This window comes from Equus przewalskii, chromosome 30 (assembly GCF_037783145.1).
Source record: "Equus przewalskii isolate Varuska chromosome 30, EquPr2, whole genome shotgun sequence".
NCBI lineage: Eukaryota > Metazoa > Chordata > Mammalia > Perissodactyla > Equidae > Equus > Equus przewalskii.
The window spans coordinates 7,727,032-7,747,694 of NC_091860.1; the positions used below are offsets into that span (position 1 = coordinate 7,727,032).

General features: G+C 39.8%; 2 long non-coding RNA genes across 7 annotated transcripts in view; one reads left to right on the forward strand and one right to left on the reverse strand.

Annotated features, from left to right (window-relative positions):
* Positions 1–1,410: 1,410 nt before the first annotated feature.
* LOC103540497 (uncharacterized) lies at positions 1,411–17,031 on the reverse strand. 2 transcript variants are annotated; one of them, XR_542261.2, is made up of 4 exons: positions 16,607–17,031; positions 10,605–10,695; positions 9,350–9,495; positions 1,411–5,973 (listed from the first exon to the last, which is right to left on the reverse strand). It is a non-coding gene; the product is annotated as an uncharacterized lncRNA (long non-coding RNA). The 2 variants fall into 2 exon arrangements; XR_011535134.1 differs by lacking the exon at positions 1,411–5,973 and adding an exon at positions 6,595–8,823 and having other exon boundaries at positions 16,607–17,025.
* LOC103548247 (uncharacterized) overlaps positions 16,979–20,663 on the forward strand; it is a 37,895-nt gene continuing 34,210 nt past the window's right edge. For 3 of the 5 annotated variants that reach the window (XR_011535137.1, XR_011535139.1, XR_011535135.1), the window contains exon 1: positions 16,979–17,099. This is a non-coding gene — a long non-coding RNA (uncharacterized lncRNA). Of the gene's footprint in view, positions 17,133–20,663 lie in introns of all 5 variants that reach the window. The other 2 variants (XR_011535138.1, XR_011535136.1) reach the window with 1 other exon arrangement.

Sequence of the window (20,663 nt, forward strand, 5' to 3'; positions counted from 1 at the left end):
GTTTTGCTAAATTAAGTTAAATGATAAAAATTTGTTGATTATCTAGGTCATTTCCACCTAAGATAAAATATTAGAAATTAATTACTAAACAAGAATTTATCTGTCTTTGGCTTCTTATTTCAGAGAAACTGAAATTGTTTGGGTTTGATAACAAGTTTTGTGCCATGCTACAAAACTTTCTATAAGAAAGCATGTTTCTAAAAAGACTGTATACAAAAAAAAGTAAAGTGGCTGTTTTCAGTGAATAAAGTATTAAGAAAGGAAATATTATTGTTTGTTTTTTTAAGAAAGATAAATTTTTCCTAAAGTACTAGGAAAGTAAAAAGGAAAAGGCGGCTTGGGGCAAACTCTGAACATAAAAAAACAAGTGATAGAAGGTCTGTGGAAGTAAAACCCTGAAGAAAGAGTTTGGGCATGGCCAAGTTGGCTAAGATTAAAAGAATTTAATTAAATGAATGAGTTTAAATATCAAAAGCAAGCTGGTGGAAAAATTAGAATTTGGCTTTCTCTCTCTTAAAAGGATATCTTGAACTTTTGGTCTGCTCTGGATAAAGAGGTTATAAAAAGTTTTTCTTTATCTTTGAGTAAGTCTACCTAAAAGACATGAAATCCATGTTTTGTTAAAATAATTTCCTATGTTCAAAGAGGCTGAGGTCTCTCTATTAGGGTGTTTTAAACTCTTTAACCTCCTGTCCTTGACATCTTCTGTTGTTGCCTTGATTAAGTGGATAACCAAGCATCATTTTCTATTTGACCAGGTGTTTTAAAGTATTTTTATATTTTTGGGGCCGGCCCCATGGCCAAGTGGTTAAGTTCGCACACATCGCTTCAGTGGCCCAGGGTTTCACCGGTTCAGATCCTGGGAGTGGACATGACACTGCTCATCAGGTCATGTTGAGGTGGCATCCCATCTAGCACAACCAGAGGTACTCACAACTAGAATATACAACTATGTACCAGAGGGTTTTGGGGAGAAGAAAAAAAAAAGATTGGCAACAGACGTTAGCGCAGGTACCATCTTTAAAAAAATTTTTTTTGATATTTTTTACAACATCCCCCAAGGTTCAAATCCTGCATGAAGTCTTTCTTTTGGCTCAACAGAAAACTTTAAATTTCCAGTGGGCCCAGGGACTTCTCAAAGAATTTGTTCTCTCTTTCTATAAGGAGAGAAATATTAAACTAATTAGACTTTTTGGTATGTTAAATTACGTGGGAAACATTGTCAAATAAGTGATAATAAATATTCTTAGGTTATATTGTATAGGACATGTTATTAATACAAATGTCTTTGAAAATTATTTTGTGTTCAGTAACATCATCTAGATTGCCATAGAGAAAAATACTTTTTAACTCTATAGTTTGCCACGTACAAGCTGTTGTTCATAAGAATGACTAGTAGACAGCACAATATAATCTATCACTATCACTTTACTAAAACTGTTGGTGGGTCACCAAGTTTTACATATCTTTGAATTAAAGAGATCATATTCACAAGCATAATATGTTGGGGTTAGGGTATGAACAATCAACATATTGGGGAAGCCATCTTAGAGGTCAGTCTTCAGTGCTATAACGAGACAATCTATTAACTAGCAGGATGTTTGATCATTGATTTTTCACTCCTCCGTATCACTTCATTACCTAATGGTCATAGGGCGTCACCTTTACTTCTTTTTTCACCAAGACTTGTTTCATCAGATATTTTCTGGTAGTTTGATTTGGGGTGTTAAACTCAAAATGTCAGGCAGTAGACCCAATTGGTTTGATGGAAAATACATCAGTAGTGATATGAAAATCAACATATATTTGAGACTCATGGCAAGAGAGAAATTATTTTGTAACAGCTGCCTAATTTGTAGTAAAACACATGGGGTTAAAAAAGCAAACCACAAACAGAAACACACGGAATCCTTCCTAGAACAATAGAGACTGTTCTAGGGAACAATGTCCGGGCTATTATTTGTCTTCTTACAGAGGTGGGAATAGGTCACACTGAATTGCCTAATTACATGAGGACATCATTGCATGGTCAGTTTGTCAACACTAGACAGATAGCCAGGGGTTTGCAGGAGATTTATATTAGTGTACAGGCTAACAGGCCATGCCAGAGATCCAAAATATAGCAGCTTAGAAAAGACAGAAGCGTTTTTTGTTTCTTTGTTTTATTATTTATTTTTGTCTCACCTAATAGAAGTGGGTATGCCACGCTGTTATTTTCGTCTCTGGGTCCAAGACAGCTTCTGCCCCAGTAGAGGTTCTTTTGTTAGGTGTATACATGTTTACAATTGTTTTTTTCTTATAGATTGATACTTTTGTCATAAGATGTCCTCATTAATAAAATTTTTTTTTGTTTTAATGTCTGTTTTGTCCAATATCAGTATAGCCACTCCAGCTTCTTTATGGTTTCTTTTTGTACGATATTTCTTGTTTTTTTCTTTTGCTTTCAACCTGAGTCTTTTACTTTCAATTTATATCTAAGTCTAAAGTGTGTATCCTGTAGATAGCATATACTTGGATCTTGTTCTTCTAAAATCTAGTCTGACAATCTCTGCCTTATGATTGGATTGTTTAATCCATTCATATTTAATGGTATTATTGATATAATTGAATTTACATCTGTCATTTTACTTTTTGTTTTCTATAGTGCTCATTTTTTGTGTGTTTCTCTGTCCTTTCATGCTTGCTTTTTCGAGTACATATAAACTAATGTAACATTTGAATTCTTTCAATGACTTTTCACTTTATGTGTTACAAACTCAACAATACATTATTATTACTATTACTTTATATATTTTAGGTGTATAAAATTTCCAAAAGAAACTGAGAGAAGAAAGTAGAAAAAAATATATAATTTTAGATTTTGTTATATTATCTTTCTTACTGGTTCTCTTCATTTGTTCCTATGGATGAGTCACCATCTAGTATCATTTCCTTCCTCTAATACAGCTTTGCTCCCACTCACCCTTTGTGTTGTTTTTGACAAATATATTGCATTTGCTATATACATATCTTACATATATAGGTCTAGCAAAACAATTATATACATATTGTTTTATACAACTGATTTTTAAATTAGTTAAGAAAGGAGAATAAATATACATTTATACTAATTTTTCTAAGTACATAATTATGTTTACCCAGGATCTTTGTTTTTTTTATTTGGATTCAAAGTATGTTCTGGTATAACTTGCTTTCAGCTTGGAGAACTTTTAGAAATATTTTTTATAAGGTGGGTCTGCTAGCAACAGTTCTCTCAGTTTTTGTTTACTTGGGAGCATCTCTACTTTACCTTTCTTTTTGAAAGATAATTCTGCTGGATATACAATTCTTCGTCAACAGGATTTTCCCCCCTTTCTGCACTTTCAATGTATCATCCCACTCCCTTTTGGCCTCCATGCTTCCTGATGAGAAACCATCTGTTATTCTTAGCGTGGTTCCCTAGTACATGAGTCGTTTTTCTCTTGCAGGTTTAAAGATTTTTCTCTTTGCCTTTGAAATTTTTACTATGATGTGTCTGATTATAGATCTTTTTGCATTTGTCCTACTTAAAATTCACTGAGCTTCCTCAATAATTTTTTTGAGTATTTTTCTACTCCTTTTCCTGATACTTTCATTATGCCTATCTTGGTGCCTTTAACGGTGTCACACATTTCTGAGGCTATGTTCACTGTTCTTCATTCTTTTTTCTCTCTGATCTTCAGATTGCATAATTTCTATTCATTTATCTTCAAGTACTGATCCTTTTTTTCTGTCATCTTCACTCTATGGTTGAGCTCTCCTAGTAAATTTTTCATTTATTTATTTTATTTTCAACTCCGTAATTTCCATTTGTTTGGTTTCGTTTTTGTAACTTCTTGTTACTGATATATTCCATTTGGTGAGACATTGTCATTACATGTTCCTTTACTTTCTTAAGCTTGATTTCTTTTCCTTTAATTCTTTGAACATATTTTTATTGGCTGTTTTAAAATCTTTGCTAAATCTGGCATCTAGGCCCTCTCAAAGATAGTTTCTGTTGAGTTGGGTCACACCTTCCTGTTTCTTTGTATAGCTTGTAATTTTTTGTTGTTGAAAACTGGACATTTTAGATAATAAACTGTAATAACCTTAGATACAAATATGCTCCTCCCCAGGCTTATAGTTGTTTACTGTGATGGCTGAGCTATTTTAGTAAAGTATATTTCATGGGTGTGCACACAGCAACCCTGGGATGACAGTTTTATGAGGGCTCTCTTTTTCTCTTTTCCTGATCTTTGTGTTAAACTGTCTGTTTTGATTAGTATCACAAGATGCTGTTAGCCTCTGCTAATTGCAGGTTGATTGCTCTATTGTTTTCAACAGTGTTTGGGGGCATAAATTGTTTTACTACCTTGATCCAATAACTTTGAATGGGTAATCTTTGCATGAGTAATTTTTGCAGCCAGACTTTGAGGTTTGTTCCCAACCCAGGAGGGCTCTTCTTAGCTGTCCCATTCCTGAGTTCTCAGGTAAACTTCTGGCTGGTCTGTGGTGTAGCTTATTGCTTTCCTGGAGCTACCAGCCTCCTTTTAATTGCTTACCACCACAATCTCCACTATTTTCAAGAGTACCCTCAGGCTTAAACTTCCCAACATTCTGGTCCAAATAAAGTCAGTTCACTTGGGGAGAGCGTTTGTGTTCTCTGTTCTTACTTTCTGCTTCTCCCCTTAGGCAAAACCTCTGGGCCACTGCTCCAGAGCTGGGGGCAAGAGAGTGGCCTGTTTCTCTTGGAGCGATGCTTCGTGACTGAGCACAGTGCTGGGCTGGGGCAGCAGCAGCCTGTTTTCTTCAGCTTGCCTATACAAATGCAGAACCTTTTCACCATCAGCAAGTTGGGAGGAGGACAGACGGGGCTTTGGTACTCTCAGGCTGCTGTACCTGGGGTAGAAATGCCCACTTATGAGTGGAAGCTGAGTGGAGGAAAGCAGCCCCAGAGTTTTCAGCTCCTCTTACCTGGAATCAAACCTCTGCAACATGGGACTTGAGGTGGATGGGAGGTGAGAGAAGCTGGCATGCCTGCCCCTCCCAGTGAGGTACCGTATTCCTTGACTGGGAGCTCAGAGGGAGCGGGAGCCATGTGTTCTTGGTGACACCTACACGAAGTGGATCTTCCCTCACTTGGAGCTTCAGGGAGGGGAAGGCAGTTGGGGCAGAGGAGCGGGTTGTGGCTCAAATGTCAGACATTCTCACTATTCTTAGTAAAATGTAGTAGATTTTCTTGAATAAATGTTTCTTCATTTGATGTATGTCCTGCACATTTTCCAGAGACTTTAAACAGTGAGTGTTCGGGGTTTTTTGAAATAATATTCACCAGTTATGGCTGTTTTACTGGAGAGAAGCTCTGCAGAATCCCTCATGCCCTCATTCAAAAGTTGTCTCAATCTCATTTATTTTTAACATATCATTGCTCCTAAATTATACACCACCCCAAAATAATGTAGTTTTGGAAATCACTAAAGGTAGTTGCAAGATTACATATTATGAGAAAAACGTTTGAATAAATAAAAATGCTGGTACTCTTGCACTGCATTTAAGCTTAGACATTTATCCCATGCCTTTTTAGCTTAAATAAGAGAAATTTCACTTGGTCCAGGCACATGTGGGGGTCATTTTGGTGATCTTGGTCTGATCTAAGACAGGTCTAGAATATTTTTGAGTTCCTTATTTTCATTTCTGCATAGTCATCCAGTACCTTCTGTGAAAACTGTACTTATTAGGAACAGTGAGTTCAATGATTAGGCATTGCTACTATCCTCATCAGGGCCACGCTGTATGGTTGTGCCCTGTACAAGGGCTCCAGCTGAGGGGTGAATGGGGGTCTGAAATCCAGCCCATACTCTGTTCATCATGGTGCAGAACTGTGTTAATCCAGAGATGGGTACACCTTCATTCTAGTTCACACACAGGTATCTTGTGGGCTTGCAAACATCCTGACTTTCAAGGATTTTTCTGTGCCTGGGGGAAGTAAAACAAGAAACACTAGTGACTATATTGTAAGATTCTACAGCAAAAAGATACAAAGTGCTGTGGGAACTCCAAGGGAATGCTTACTTCTCGTAGGGACAATAGAAAAAAGAGTTTAGGGGAGGAGGTGGTATTTGTTGGGCCTTGAAAGGGTGGTAGCATTTTGATAAATGGAAATGAGTGCAGGAGGCATCTCAGGTAAAGAGAATTAGCAGAGGTATGGAAATAGGAAAGTTCATGCGTCCCTGGGTAATAAAGTAAAGTTCTACCTTTTTAACAGTAGCAAATATGGGGAAGTACTGAAAAATGCAACTGAAGAAGTAGATAGGGACCAGACTGTTCATTGTTAATGGTCTTTATTAATCTAAGGAGTTTTAGTCCATATTTTTAGGTAGCTATGGAAATAATACTAGATTTTCATTTTGTATTATTTTATCAGATGGATGAATAACTTGAGGGCTGTGTTTTAGAAGAATTCATCTGGCCACAGGTTTAAAAAAAAAAAAAAAAAAAACTGGGGCCAGGCCCGTGGTCGAGTGGTTAAGTTCACGTACTCTGCTTCGTGTCGGTGTCGCAATCCAATGTACACATCAGGATAGATGCGGAGAGGGCTGATGGCCACTCTGAGTTTATTATAACCAGCGTTTCAATATATACATAGCTTACATCTGTTAAACATACACAGGTGTTCTGGATGAAGTAATTAGCAAATGCCAAGAATTCTTAGTGATTTCTCAAGGAGCCCTCCCTCGGCCTCTGTTTGGATATTATCATGTTATTGCTGTGCTCATATATTTTTATCCCGGAGCAGGCAAGGTCTCCTAGGCAACGGCCCCTCCTGCTCCTGATATCAATAGCGTGTCTCCATCTGTGCCCCCAGGCGACCGCGCCTGTCTTAGGTTGCCCCGCCCTGGAGGTCTTACCTGTCATTGGTGGACCGGCCTTCTCACCTCTGGGTCACAGTTTGTTGGCAAGCCTTTTCCAGTGATTATTAACCCTTCCTGCATCAGGGGTGGCTACACTTCGGTGGCCCAGGGTTCGCCGGTTTGGGTGCAGACCTCTACGCTGCTCATCAAGCCACACTGTGGTGGCATCCCACAGAGAACTAGAATGACTTAAACTAGGATATACAACTATATGCTGGGGCTTTAGGGAGAAAAAAAAAGAGGAAGATTGGCAACAGATGTTAGGTCAGGGCCAATCTTCCTCACCAAAAAGTATACCTAAAAAAAAGAAACCAGGTAAAGTATTTCAACAGAGAGAATTCAGTATTAATTTACACTAAAGAGAGACAATTTAGTATAGATAAATAGTATAAGGAATGAGTCAAAAAGATGTCGAAGAGCTGGAAAAGCAAAAGGAGATCACCGAGGCAACCTAGAGCTAGGAAGCGGGAAAGCAGCTTCTACCCAGACAGCCAGAGAAACAACGGGAGCAGTGCGCTTCTCAGCACCAAAAAGCTCAGAGAAGAGGCTCCACGGAGCTGGGGTTCACAATTCTAAGGATGGGGGTGCTCCCTACCGGCTACTCATTCCTCAACAAGCAGGCAGCCGCATGCAGCTGGGACACAGACCTCTGAGGGTGGGGGCTTTGTGCACTCCATGTTGATACTTAAGGGAAAAAGCTGGAAACTGCAGCTGCCAAGATAAAGGACTACTGCTAGGATGCTTTTGACAGAAATAGCAAGGAAACAGGAAAGACGAAGTCCGTTCTCTACTCCTCTTATCTAACATCTTTTCCCCACTCCCCAACACTCCTCTGCCTCCTGCCGGTGAATCTTGAAAGGAGTCAGCAGGCAAAGTAGAATTGTAGTTCAGAAGTTCTCACCCCAGCACCACACAGCAGAGGAGAGAAGGGTAGATTTGGCACTCGGAAAATATAGCTTAATAACTTAAGCTAAAGTGGAGCAGAAGAGAAGCTTTTGAAACAGGTCCAAATGTATACAGCAATTTAGTACACAATAAAGAAGCATTTCAAATCCAGAGGCAAGAGTAAATTAGTCAATAAATAGCTCTGAGATTACATATTTTGGAGGGTGAGAAAAAAGGACAGTACACAAAAGTAACTTCAGATGGATTAAGTTTTACTGTCAAGAATTGAACAGTGAAAATAACCAGAAGCAAAGATAGATGAACATTTATTTGATTTCATAATGATGAAGATTTTACAGCACAAAAGCAAAGGTAGAACTCAACAAGGAAAAAGATTTAATACTTAACATTTATGTTTGTAAAAACAAAAACTTAGGCAGATGGAAAATTGTGGGAAACATTTATAAAATAGTAACAGAGGAGAGATTAATATCCTTCATATACAAAGAGCTCTTCTAATCAATAAGAAAAAGACAAAGACAAAGAATGGAACCATATAAAGAAAAAATACAAATGGGCAGTAAAATAATTATCAACTTTGATGAGGCTTTTGCAAACACAAGCATACTCAGGACAATGGAGTGTAAACTGGTATAGTCTTCTAGAGAACTTTATCAGTATGAATCAAAAACGTTAAAAATAATTGCTTACTTTGAAAAGATATTTCTTCTGAGACAGTAGGTAAGCAAGAAAGGATGGGAGATGAATGAAATTGATAAGAACTTGTGTCTAACAGTTTTGCAATCAGAGAAAAGCAGGAGGTTATCTTGGGGTGAGACTCAGAACACTGCTGTGGGTACTGCAGGAAATCAACTAGCTTTGTACAAAAGCAGTCAGCAGCAATATCTTGCTTGCAGTTAGATAGCATAAATATTTAAGCAGACCATTTGGTTTCGTGAATTTGTCCAGGAACATTAAATAGATCAGAAGTTGGAGTGAGGAAATTATTCAAGTGAATGTAAATGGAAACCTGTAGAAGACAGGATGCAGGGGGATTACTGACTCATTCTAGAGCACAGCCTTGCTGATGGCCACAGAAGCAGAGACTGAGGAATCATATGTCTGACTAGAACCTAAGAGGTGCCCTCTGTTTCTGGGGCTGTCTGCAGTAGGGATTACCATGAGAAGTGTCAGCTCTCAGAATGACCAGAATCAATTCCAGGTCCCGGCTCTGATGAACTGTAGCTTCTGACACTGGGGATACAAGGTCTCGTTTGATTAGGCCTTGTTTGCACCACATCAACAGAATAACCCTCAACTATCATAATCACATTTTTAACCTTCTTACAAATTCAGATCCACATTAAATATAAATCAGATTTAGTTTCACCAGCTACTTGATTGAAGGGAGAAATTGTTTTTCTTTACTTTCTCTTCCAGATTATGATTTCAAATTCCTGATAATTGTTTATATCTCAGGAGTTTTCTATTCTAGACCAATAGGGCAGATAGAAATGTGTTTATAATTCTCTTTATAGGAGAACCTCCATTCTTACCAGAATCCTTTGACCGAATTCTTGACGCACCCTGCAGCGGAATGAGACAGAGACCAAACAAGGCTTGTTCTTGGACTTTGAAGGAAGTGACATCATATCAACCTTGACAGCAAAATCTCTTTACCGCAGTATGTGATGATACTTTGCTGTGAAAGAAAGTTGACCTTCACTAGTTAAATACCTGTTTAAAAGACTGAGAGCAGTGTTCATAGCAGTATTATTCACAATAACCAAAATGCGGAAACAACCAAAGTGTCCATCAACAAATGAAGGGATAAGCAAAACACGGTATATGCACACAATAGCATATTACTCAGGCTTACAGATGAAGGAAATTCTGATACCTGCTACAACATGGATGAACTCTGAAAACATGCTAAGTGCTATAAGCCAGACTCAAAAAGACAAATACTGCATGATTCCATTTATATGAGGTAAGTAGAATAGGCAAATTCATACAGACAGAAAGTAGAATATAGGTTACCAAGGACTGGAGGGATGAGAGAATGGGGACTCATTGTTTAACGGGTGCAGAGCTTCAGTTTGGGATCATGACAAAGCTCTGGAGATGGATAGTGGTGATGGCTGCACAAGAATGTGAATGTGTTTAATGCCACTGAATTGTACACTTAAAAATGGTTGAAATGATGAATTTACGTTATGTATATTTTACCACAAAAAAAGACAAAGAAACCTAGTTTTAAATATCAGGAACTTTCCTTTATGTTGACTCACTCTTTCATTACAGGCATTAGTAGAATCTGTTCACTGAGACATTTAATGAATTTAAGGCATTCTCCTTCATATTTAAAAGGTCATTGGGTTGTTAACATATAGTTACTAATTGATAGAAAGAATTGGATATAAAATAAATTACTCTTTTTAAATAGCGATCCTGGCTCATCTTAGATTGCAAATTAAACGCAGGAAGTCCAGTAGAGGCAAACACATCAATAAAAATGAGAAGTGACAGTGTCCAGTGTAGGATATAAAAGAACCATAAAAACTTCGCAAATTTAACTGGTCTCTAGCACGTTTCAGAAGCAGCTCAGATAGAACGTTTGAAGATTTCTGTCGGTCTTGCAAAAATGATTCAGTGGATTTCAAAGAACACAGACAGCATTTGATCAAAGATTACTTCATTATTTCCTGTCAGGCCTCTAATTGTAAATACATAGGCTACAGCAATAATGGATACACTGTCGTCACTCAGTCTCTAAAGCTGTCTTTGAGTGCATTTCTATTCTTCTCTTACCTCTTCTGGTGTCTCCTTTCGTACACAAAGGTGGCACACTGGTAGTGGATCATTTAACCTTTTCTTCTAAACAGTCTTCAAAGAACAGATCCTGGAAGACAAAATGCCAAGCAGCAAAACAGAAGTGTTACTTATAGCTGAGACCCACTTTGAACTGAGGGTAAAATGAGGACCCTGTTTTAAGACACTTGGCTTTTCGTTCTTTTTAGATCACAGCAAAAAGAAAACTCAGAAAGACTACTAAGGAGTAGATGCACTGATATAAACGAAAGCAAACAGCTGACAGTGCGTGAGAGAGAACTAAGAATAGAGCAGGCATGCCCTTTGGCATAGAGAGAAAGTGATGGAGAATGTGGACTTCAGAATCAGACTCATCTCGACTTGAGCCATGGCTCCTCCACAGAAGCACTCTAGGTCCACTGTTTTCCACACCTGAGAAACAGAGAGAATAGCTCTACCTGACAGGGCTACCTCACTGGAGATAGTAACCACACCTCATGGTTGTTACAAGGATTTATTGAGAAAATCCACATAAAGTGCTGAAAACAATCGTTGGCTCACAGTAACAAAGTTTAAATTTTGATCAGCATACTCTGGTTAAAAAAGCACAAGGATACATTACATATATATAAAATTTTAAAGATTTTCATTAAAATTTTAAAAATAAAATAGGAGTTTGAAAAGATACACTTTAGTTATTTGGACAAATTCATTTTTGTGTAACAGCTTATGTTCTGATTCAGTTATTTACTGGACAAATATTCATTGAGCACCTACCATATGTAATAAACTGTTCTGGGTGCTGACGACACAGTAGTCAAAAAACAAAAAATTCCCACTCTTATTCATGGGTTTTCTATTCTAATTGGAGAGGAAAATAAACAAATAGATGAGGAAGTTATTTAGTATATTCAAGGCTCTAATCCTGTGGAGCTAACTAACGAAAGGAAGGGGGACAGGAGCGCGGCTTCAGAAGAGTCGCAATTTTACATTGGGCGGCCAGGGAGGGCATCACTGGAAAGTGACATAGATCAAAGATAAGAAAACTGTGAAGGAGCAAGCGATGCAGAGAATTAGAAGAGCTTTCCAAGCTGGTGCAAAGACCCCGAGGTGGGAGTGTGCCATGCATGTTCCAGAACAGCAGAGGCCAGTGTTGCTAAAGCGGAGTGAGCACGGTGTGGGAAGTGAGGTCAGAAAGGCAGCCTGGGGCCTGCTTTGTGTAGGGCCTTGAAGGCCAGTGGAAGGACTTGGGCTTTGACTCCAAGTGATTACAGAGGGCACTGGAAGGGTTCTGAGCTAGGAACTGACAAGTTTTAAAAGTACTGCTCTGGTTGCCATATTGAGAACAGACTGTGGGAGGGCAGAGGGGGAAGCAGGTAGACTAAGTAGAAGACGGTTGCAATAATCCAGGCAAAAGAGGCTCAGACCAGGTTAGCAGTGGAAGTGGTGAGAAGTACCAAAGGCTGGATATAGTCTGAAGGTAGAGTCAAGAGGATTTGCTGACGGATGGGGACTTGCAAGAGAGGCATGAAGGATAATCTAAGGTTTGGGACCTGAGCATCTGGAAGGACGGAAACACTTCCCCAGTAGGTTTCAGAGGGCAGACAGGAGTTCAGTTTGGGATGTGTCAAATTTGATAGTAGAAATATTGAAAAGGCCACTGAATATATGAGTATAGATATGACTCAGAAAAGAGTCTGGCCTAAAAATGTAAATTTGTGAGTTTTCAGCATAAAAAATGGTAGCTAAAGCCACGAAACTGACTGATAGTATTTGGGAAAGTCTAAACAAACTATAACAGCTCCAAGATAATGAAATGCATCGAGCCTGGAATAATTAAAGAATTCTGGTCATGAGAACATCATTTTATTTATCCCAAACACTTGAAAGGTATCATATAGATATAATATCCCTTTAAATGTTTACTTGGTCTTGTGATATGCAGACTGATCCCATTTTTCTTTAGGCAGTGAAGCAGCTGAAGCCAGGGGCGTGGTGGGTTATGGTACATACGCCATCACACTGGCGGAAAATGAAGACCAGGTCGCCTGGGCCCTCACATCTCCTGACATTCACCTTCAGCCACAGGTAAGAATACTTTTAGTTTTCTCCGTGTAATCTGATACAGCACAGAAACTAAGCACGGTGATAAACACAGGGTCTTATACGAAGAAATATGTCAAGTAAAACTTCTGAAACGAACACTAAAATAAAAAAGAACGTGTCTCTAATTAGATCCACTTTCCTGCCCATTGAGAATTTTCATGTCCTGACAAAGTTTTCCTCTTGTTCATTCCTTGCCATTGTGTTAAAATGCAACACAGCTCCAGGGTATTTTTGTCACCTGTTTCTTTCACTCGTAGCTTTCGTTCATGTTACTCAGAAATTTGTTTCCAAAAGAATTTTTTTCCCTCCCACTTCTGTATTCTTCTGATATGGAAAATATTGAGCGTTTTTTCTCATGTCATATCAAAGCCCAAACAGGCTTTAATAACTGGGATATCAAAAGACTAGCCAAGGGGAAAAAAATCTTTGTACTTTTGGAATTTGCAGTAGATACAACTCAATTTGTCTTTTAAGTTAAATTGTACACAGGCACACTTATTAATTATAGGATGTTTGCCCATATTTATTCATTTTCCTGAAGCAGGAACCACAGATTAAAGAAGGAATGATGGATGCTGGCCTATCAGTTGAACAATGTAAACAACAGATGCAGCCATTTGCCATTACAGGACACCGACAGTGATTCTCTGAGATGCCAGAATGTGGTTTGACTGGCAAATAAGAATTGTATAGGTTTTTTTTATTGTAAATTTGTAAAATGCAAAAGCACACAGAAGGATCCTTAGAAATAAAAATTCCAAACATTTGCTCTGTGGGTTCATTTTTGGTTTTTTTAACCAAACTGTCATCAGGCCAAGTAACTGATGGCACGGTTGTTCAGGAAACAGAAAAGGCTGCCAGCTGTTTCACCAGGTCAAGAGACGCTACTTCACAGAGGAAGCAGTCAGGGGGGTTATGAAATTATATTTTGTGTTTTTAAAGTAATTTTTTCTTTATGGATGTAGCATAGTGTAAAGACAAAGGAGATGCCTATAGATGTCCGGAACATATTTTCATTTGGGATCTTGTGTTTTAATTTGTAAAGAATGCAAGTCATTTTTAATGTTAAAATCAGTGAATCTAACAAAAGGAATAAAATTAGCAATATTTAACTTGGTGATAAAAATGTTTTCCAGGGCGGGCCAGTGGTGCAGCAGTTAAGATAGCATGTTCTGCTTCTGCAGCCCAGGGTTCACTGGTTTGGATCCTGGATGCAGACATGGCACCGCTTGTCAAGCCATGCTGTGGCAGGCGTCCCACATATAAAGTAGAGGAAGATGGGCACGGATGTTAGCTCAGGGCCAGTCTTCCTCAGCAAAAAGAGGAGGATTGGCGGCAGATCTTCCTCAGGGCTAATCTTCCTCAAAAAATAAATAAATTCATAAAAATAAATAAAATAAATAAAAAATAAATGTTTTCCATTCCTGAGTTCCTAAGTACTAGTTCCTTAAGAATGCAGGCCATGGAAGTCTAACATTTTCCATGTGCCATCGCCGAGCTGAGTGGCTGACTTCTTCCGCTTACTATTTGGTAAATCAACTCTCTTTCAAATAAGTCTAGGCCTTTTCTAAATGACAGTCTGCCTTCACTATGTTTACTTTTTTTTCATCCTCTTACACTAAAACTAAAATGAATATTATCTTCACTCTGTAGATTAAAAATATGAGCATATTCCACAATTTGGGTACCTTTTTTGGAACATATATTCTACAAGTTATTAGAGATGTGATTGGTGAGAAACAGAAAACCAGCTTCTGACAGCTGGAAACTGATGTTCTGTTGAACATAAACAACTTCACAGACACCAACAGCAAAGTGACTGTGACTATGACGGATCGCGACAAAGACCACTTAATCAAATCCGAAATCAGACAAAAACAAGAACACCACTCAAACTGCAAAAGTGACCAACATCCCCCTATAGTGGCCAATATAAGTGGCTGCTTTTTAAAAAAATTAATTATAACCTTAGGCTCACTTCATCCTACCTGCTTTTTAGACAAGATATATTAAAATACTCAAAACTCAGCCATAATTTAAAGGCTGTCTTGCATAGTATTAAATACATCTAACTGTTTTGTTAACTTTCATTCAAATCACCCCAAAATTCCCGAGGCTTGGGCATATAAAGTGGACAACTGGAAACAATTAGCTAATAGTTTCTCTTCTTTTCTTCATTGATTTCCATTAGGAATTTCCCACAACTATTTGTTGTATTCATCAAGACAGCAAGGGCTCTTGAATCAGGTCAGATCTCTAGAAGGCCTCTTCCTTGAAGGAGCCTTTCTTGAACGCCCTTCCCTGAGGTTGGGTTAGGCATTTATCTCTCTCTACGACCCCTGCCCCCCCCCCCTCCGCCCCCCCCGGGCTCAGATCTACAGACATAATGGGAAGATCACTAACATCAGTGATCAGCATTGCCTCTAAGAAAGCAGCTCCACAAGTGTGAACTGTTGTTAAATATTTAACATATTCAAAACTATGAGAATCATTCCTAAAATAGCAATTAATACCACTAATAATAAATAGTGCAGGAGCCAGCTCTTTGTTTTACATGAATAACTTTAAACCAGGATTGTTGAACAGTTCAGTGCTGCTGACAGTGAATATTTATTGAACAGGAATGCACAGCAGACTGTTAAAAATGTGGCACTGTCCCCAAGTACACTATGACTAAGACAGCCTACATTTAGCAGCACCTTTTTCTAACAGTAACCCAAAGCAGCAGTAAGGAAAGAGCATAGGGAAAGCTGAAATGGGTTTGATTTAAAAAACATAGAACTATTAAGAACATTTCCAGAATTTTCTAGGTTGACTACAAAAATCATGATTCTACAACTGAGTAGGTTAAGATAAAGCCTTCGCTGTGGGAAAAGATTATAATTTTACATTCCCAAAGTCAGTAACCATCCCAGTGTCCTGGGGATTATTTCCTCATTTACAAATTCAGTACACAGTTTACACATGTGCCCCCTGTACAGTCATCACCTACAGATGCTCTTACGTCAAATCTTGCAAAATAGTTTTTTAAGGAATACTCTGATTTGGACTAACATGCTTCACAGTAGAGTGAAAAACTAAGAACCCAGGTACAAAATTTAAAAAATGGAATCCGTCAGCATGACTCCTTGAAAGGGATTAATGGTAGCAGCAAGCAAGATGAACACCAGTTAAACTTCAAGAATATTCCAAAGTTATTAGTCGGAAGGAAATATCACGTCGGAAAGGATGGGGCTAGTGATCAGTGACATCTTACTGTGATGGAAAGTTTATCATTTTATAAAAGTAACTTTAATTGGAATACGGTTTCCCAATGATGTGAATTTTTACATCAAAAATATATATATGATGGCTACCGTTTTTATAGTCAATAAACACATTTATGTCAGCAGCACAGAACTAATGAACAAGTAGACGTTTCCCAAATTAGCTGATAAAACACTACATATGTAACGCATTTTTAAAACTCTTTGAGTTCAGGTATCATTAGGTGCTTTCTGCTTGGCTTCGCTAAAACCCCAAAATTCGTAATTTGGATCCTGGGACACCAAATGCCTCCTCCCCTGACTCTCCATGTACCCCACACATCACGTCTCTCCTGCACCTTCTCCCAGCCTGAAATGCTCAATTTCTCCCCGCCTCGTGGACTCCTCTGCGTCTCCGAAAGTTGGTGTCCACCGGGAGCCCTGCCTCCAGGTGTCCCCTCCGTGCCCAGACCCTGCACCCCGGATTCCAGCCGTGTCCACCGGGAACCCTGCCTCCGGCTGTCCCCTGCCTGCCCGGACCCTCCACCCCGGATCGAGCCGCGTCCACCGGGAACCCTGCCTCCGGCTGTCCCCTGCCTGCCCGGACCCTCCACCCCGGATCGAGCCGTGGCGCAGCTCCATCCTTCTCACCTTGGTTACAGAAGTGGCTCCATAGCTCAGGGAAGATGAGCCCCATCATGAGCACCTGGCGGGCGCGGTGCTCGGCAGCAGGTGCCGCTGGGCCCGGCCCCCACCGTGGCGCTGGCTGCGGTGAACCGAGAAGCCGCCTGAGACCGCGCGGCGGGGGCACTGGGAGACCGAGAAGCCTCGACTGGCCGCTCAGCTAGCCGTCAACAGGCGCCGCGAAGATTCCCGTCCGGCCTGTCCTTCGTCCGACCCCACTGAGCCCAACGCCGACCCGTAGTCCCCCTGCTCTAAACCCAGCTACCCACCGGCGTCGCCGCCACAGCCAGGCCCCGCCTCCGCCCCGCCTCAGCCCCGCCTCCCCTCTAGCTCCCGCGACCAGCCGTAGCGGGAAGGACAGCGCCCGGCGCCTGCGCGCTTACGTCGCACACGCCCCCCACGGGGCGTTTCCTTCGGCGTCACTTCCGGTGAGCGTGCTCCAGGCTGCCACGCGTGGAAGGTGGGTGCACGCGGAGTTAGGCGGTGACCGTCGGTGAGCGCTTCCTCTCCGCCCTCTTCGGAATCTTTCGTTGGCTCGCTTTCTCGAGTCTCCGCGGCCTGCCGGGCGCCTCCCGTTTAAACTATCTGCCCACTTCCTATTGCCTCTTTCTGTAGGCAATCCGTTATCTTTCTACTGCTGTGACACCGTTTTCCCAAATTATGGTCTAAGAGAGGTTTCCTCAGGAAAATGCGACGTGTCAAAATTGCGACCTGGGGCAAAATTATGTTCATTTTAGAAATTTTGGGAAACATTATGTAGGTAGAAGAAATAAAGTTCACTTATCCTATTCTCCAGGGATAATGTCGTTAACATTTTGTATTTCATTTCTTTTTTCTGTTGTGTTTTTATAATTATGGGATCATCCTATATTTGCTGATGTAGATTCTGCTTCGTTCATTTAATAGTCCTATGAACTTTTTATGTCTTACGTTTTCTATATTTTTGAGGACTACAAAATGTTCATTGTATAGTGTCCCATTGTTGGACATTATTTCCAATTGTTGTTGCTATAAACAGCACCATTTTTACTATTTGTGTTGCTAAATCTTTGACTGCTTTGTCAAGTGAAATTGCTGGGTCAGTAGTGAAGGACATTTTGGGGCTTGAAAAGTAGCTAAACTCTAGAAGCCACTGTTGAGCTTAAGAGTAATGGTCTCAAAGACAGAATTGGTGTTCTTTACCTGTGATGTACCCTCAGTAGTCCTGTTTTTGCCTTCACTGACTGCTCATTATTGCTTCACAAACATTTCACTCTCCTTAAGCATCTTACCTCATCTCTCCTCTTACCCCCTTTGCTGTGTGGTGACTTTGCTGTCATCAGGTCTTGCTCATTCAAACATCCACCCCACAATGCAAGCAAAAATCCTTTATTTAACTTCCTTCAAGCTACTGACATCTTTTCCCTTTGCTTTGAGACTTCTTGAAAAAGTACTTTGAACTTATAACTGTACTCGCAAAACTTTTATTTGCACTACATCCCATCATAGTTTAGCTACTACTTTCACCATTTACAGACTTATTTTGCCATATTTTGTTGAGTTCCTTACTACTAAATATAGGCCTTTTAAAAAATCCACATCTTTTTCAACTTTTCCTTAACATTTGATCTTGCTGAACATTCACTACTTTCAAAATACTCTCTTAAATTGCTACATCGATGATGGTATTTTTCTCTTTCCGTTTTGCTGGCCCTTTTTATTACCAACCCCTTAAATATTGGGTATACTGTGCATTTATCCTTAATGTAATTTTCATTGTGCAGTCTCCCAGGTTATGTTACCCATTTTCATATCTTCAGGTAATATCTCTATATATCTATATTCTGATAACTCCCAAACATCTCTCTCTAAAATTTTAAAGTAATTTATCTAGTGGCTTGTTAAAATACCCCTCTAGATAGGCTCCAGGGACCTGAAAATTAAGATGTCTGAAACTGAGCTACTCCCCCAGATTCTAATATATCTGACTCTGGGTCCAACCAGGAGAAAGAAACCACACAGTCATGTGATCAGTGAAAATTTAATATAAAAAATTGGTATAACTTTTTAGTTTAATATTTTTAAAAACCTATTTTTACAGGGGATTGGAATGACTACGGATTGGCTAATAATAAGGAAAGAAACCTTTAAAATTTCTATGACTAGCAGATTCCAGGAGCAGCTAATCCTCCTGGGACTGAGATGGAGCATCCCAGGAAGAGTTCTCCTCCCTGGGGCTGAGGTCCTGACCTTGTGGGGGAGGGCATGGCCTTGGCTCACTGAGTGGCAGAGAAGTCACTGGTGCCAGGCCAGCTGAACTTGGTGGAAATCTGCCCCCTAGGGTACCAGGGAAAGCTGTTCACAGGCATGTGTCTCACTGGAAAAACTGCTCCAAAACTGCCCGGTGAAGGAGTGGTGCCACGGGAAGCTGCTGGGTACTGCTGGCCACTGCGCTGCAGGAGCCAGGCTTTGGAGAAGCTGCATAAGCTGCAGGAGCCAGATGCTGGAGAAACCATGTGTGCTGCAGACAGGAGCTCGCTGAGTGAGCACTCTAGAACCAGGAACAAACCCTCTTTCCTCCTGCAGTGTCTCTCGAGTGCCCTCTACTGACACAGCTTGACATCGTGCCAGCTGGCAAAGGAAAAATACTTAAAGGGCCCACATCCGTGTTCATGGCAACAAGAGGGATGAATAGGAGCTGAGAGACAACAGTCGAAAACCAGCACATCCATCCAGCACCCTTCTCCCTCCCATCTCTCTTACTCTACCCGTGTCTTCAAGTGTCTCCTCTCTGTGATTTGTTATTTCCATCCTTCTTAGTTAGGGTTTAGTTCAGCCTCAGACCATTTTTCTCTTCTTCCATCAGCCTTCCCTCACCCAGTTTATTTTCTTTATCTTCTATTTTCTTACTATAAAACAAAACTAATCATATTAGCTCTAGAATTAAATTCAGACAAGACTCTTCACAATTTGGCCATAGCCCACCTTTCTAGTCCCTTCTTCCATCGCTAAACTTTTTACTACATCTCAAACATTCCGGCCCTTTGATGACTTTTTGCCCCCTTCCGCAAGACTTTCTCCCTCAGCATATTGCTAATTAGCTGTTACCTCAGTGACTTCATCATACTTAGGAAATTGGTTTCTCTGTGTTCTCTCGTCTACTTTTTTTTTATATATCTCTGTAATAACAGTTACCATGTTGTATGATAATTACCATGCTTATATATACATTATTTCTCTCTGTGGTCTGAGGACCTGACCCGATCAGTAAGGGGAATAATTCTCTTTCTTCATTAAGAATCTGCATTTCCATTTTGAAGTCTATGTGTTGTAAGTGGGTTTTTTGGTTTTTAATTTTATTTTTGTTTATTTATTTTTTGGTGAGGAAGATTGGCCCTGAGGTAACATCTGTTGCCGATCTTCCTATTTTTGCTTGAGGAAGATTGTTCCTGAGCATTATAATATCTGTGCCAATATTCCTCTATTTTGTATGTGGGACACCCCCACGGCGTAGCCTGATGAGCTGTGTGTATGTCTGCACCCAAGATCTGAACCTACGAACTGCAGGCTGCTAAAGCAGAGCACGCAAAGCTAACCATCATGGCACCAGGCTGGCCCAGGTTTTTCATTTTAAAAAATAACTTTTAAAAAGCAGCTCTTGAATATTGTTGTCTTTCTGTTTCCATTATAATATGATTTAAGTTGTATAGTTTTTAGAAGTTTAAAAAGCACTTTTAAGTATTCTATTTCATCATGCCTGTAGCTATCTTACTATGTGTGTTAGGCTAAATAGGTGAGCAAGGCATGATGTCTTCCATTGACCCATACCATCTGGTTTTGAAATAGGCAGGGCATATTTTTTGCTCGTTTCACTAATGAGAAAATGGATTCTAAGAATATGAATGACTTCTCACAAAGCAAGTAAGTGACAAACCCCTGAATGTCGATCCAGAGCTATAAAATCTGTGGATCTAACTTTACATCAAGAAGTTGATACATTACTTGTTCCGTTTATTTTTGCTCTTCTTACTTGAAGTTCTAGCTT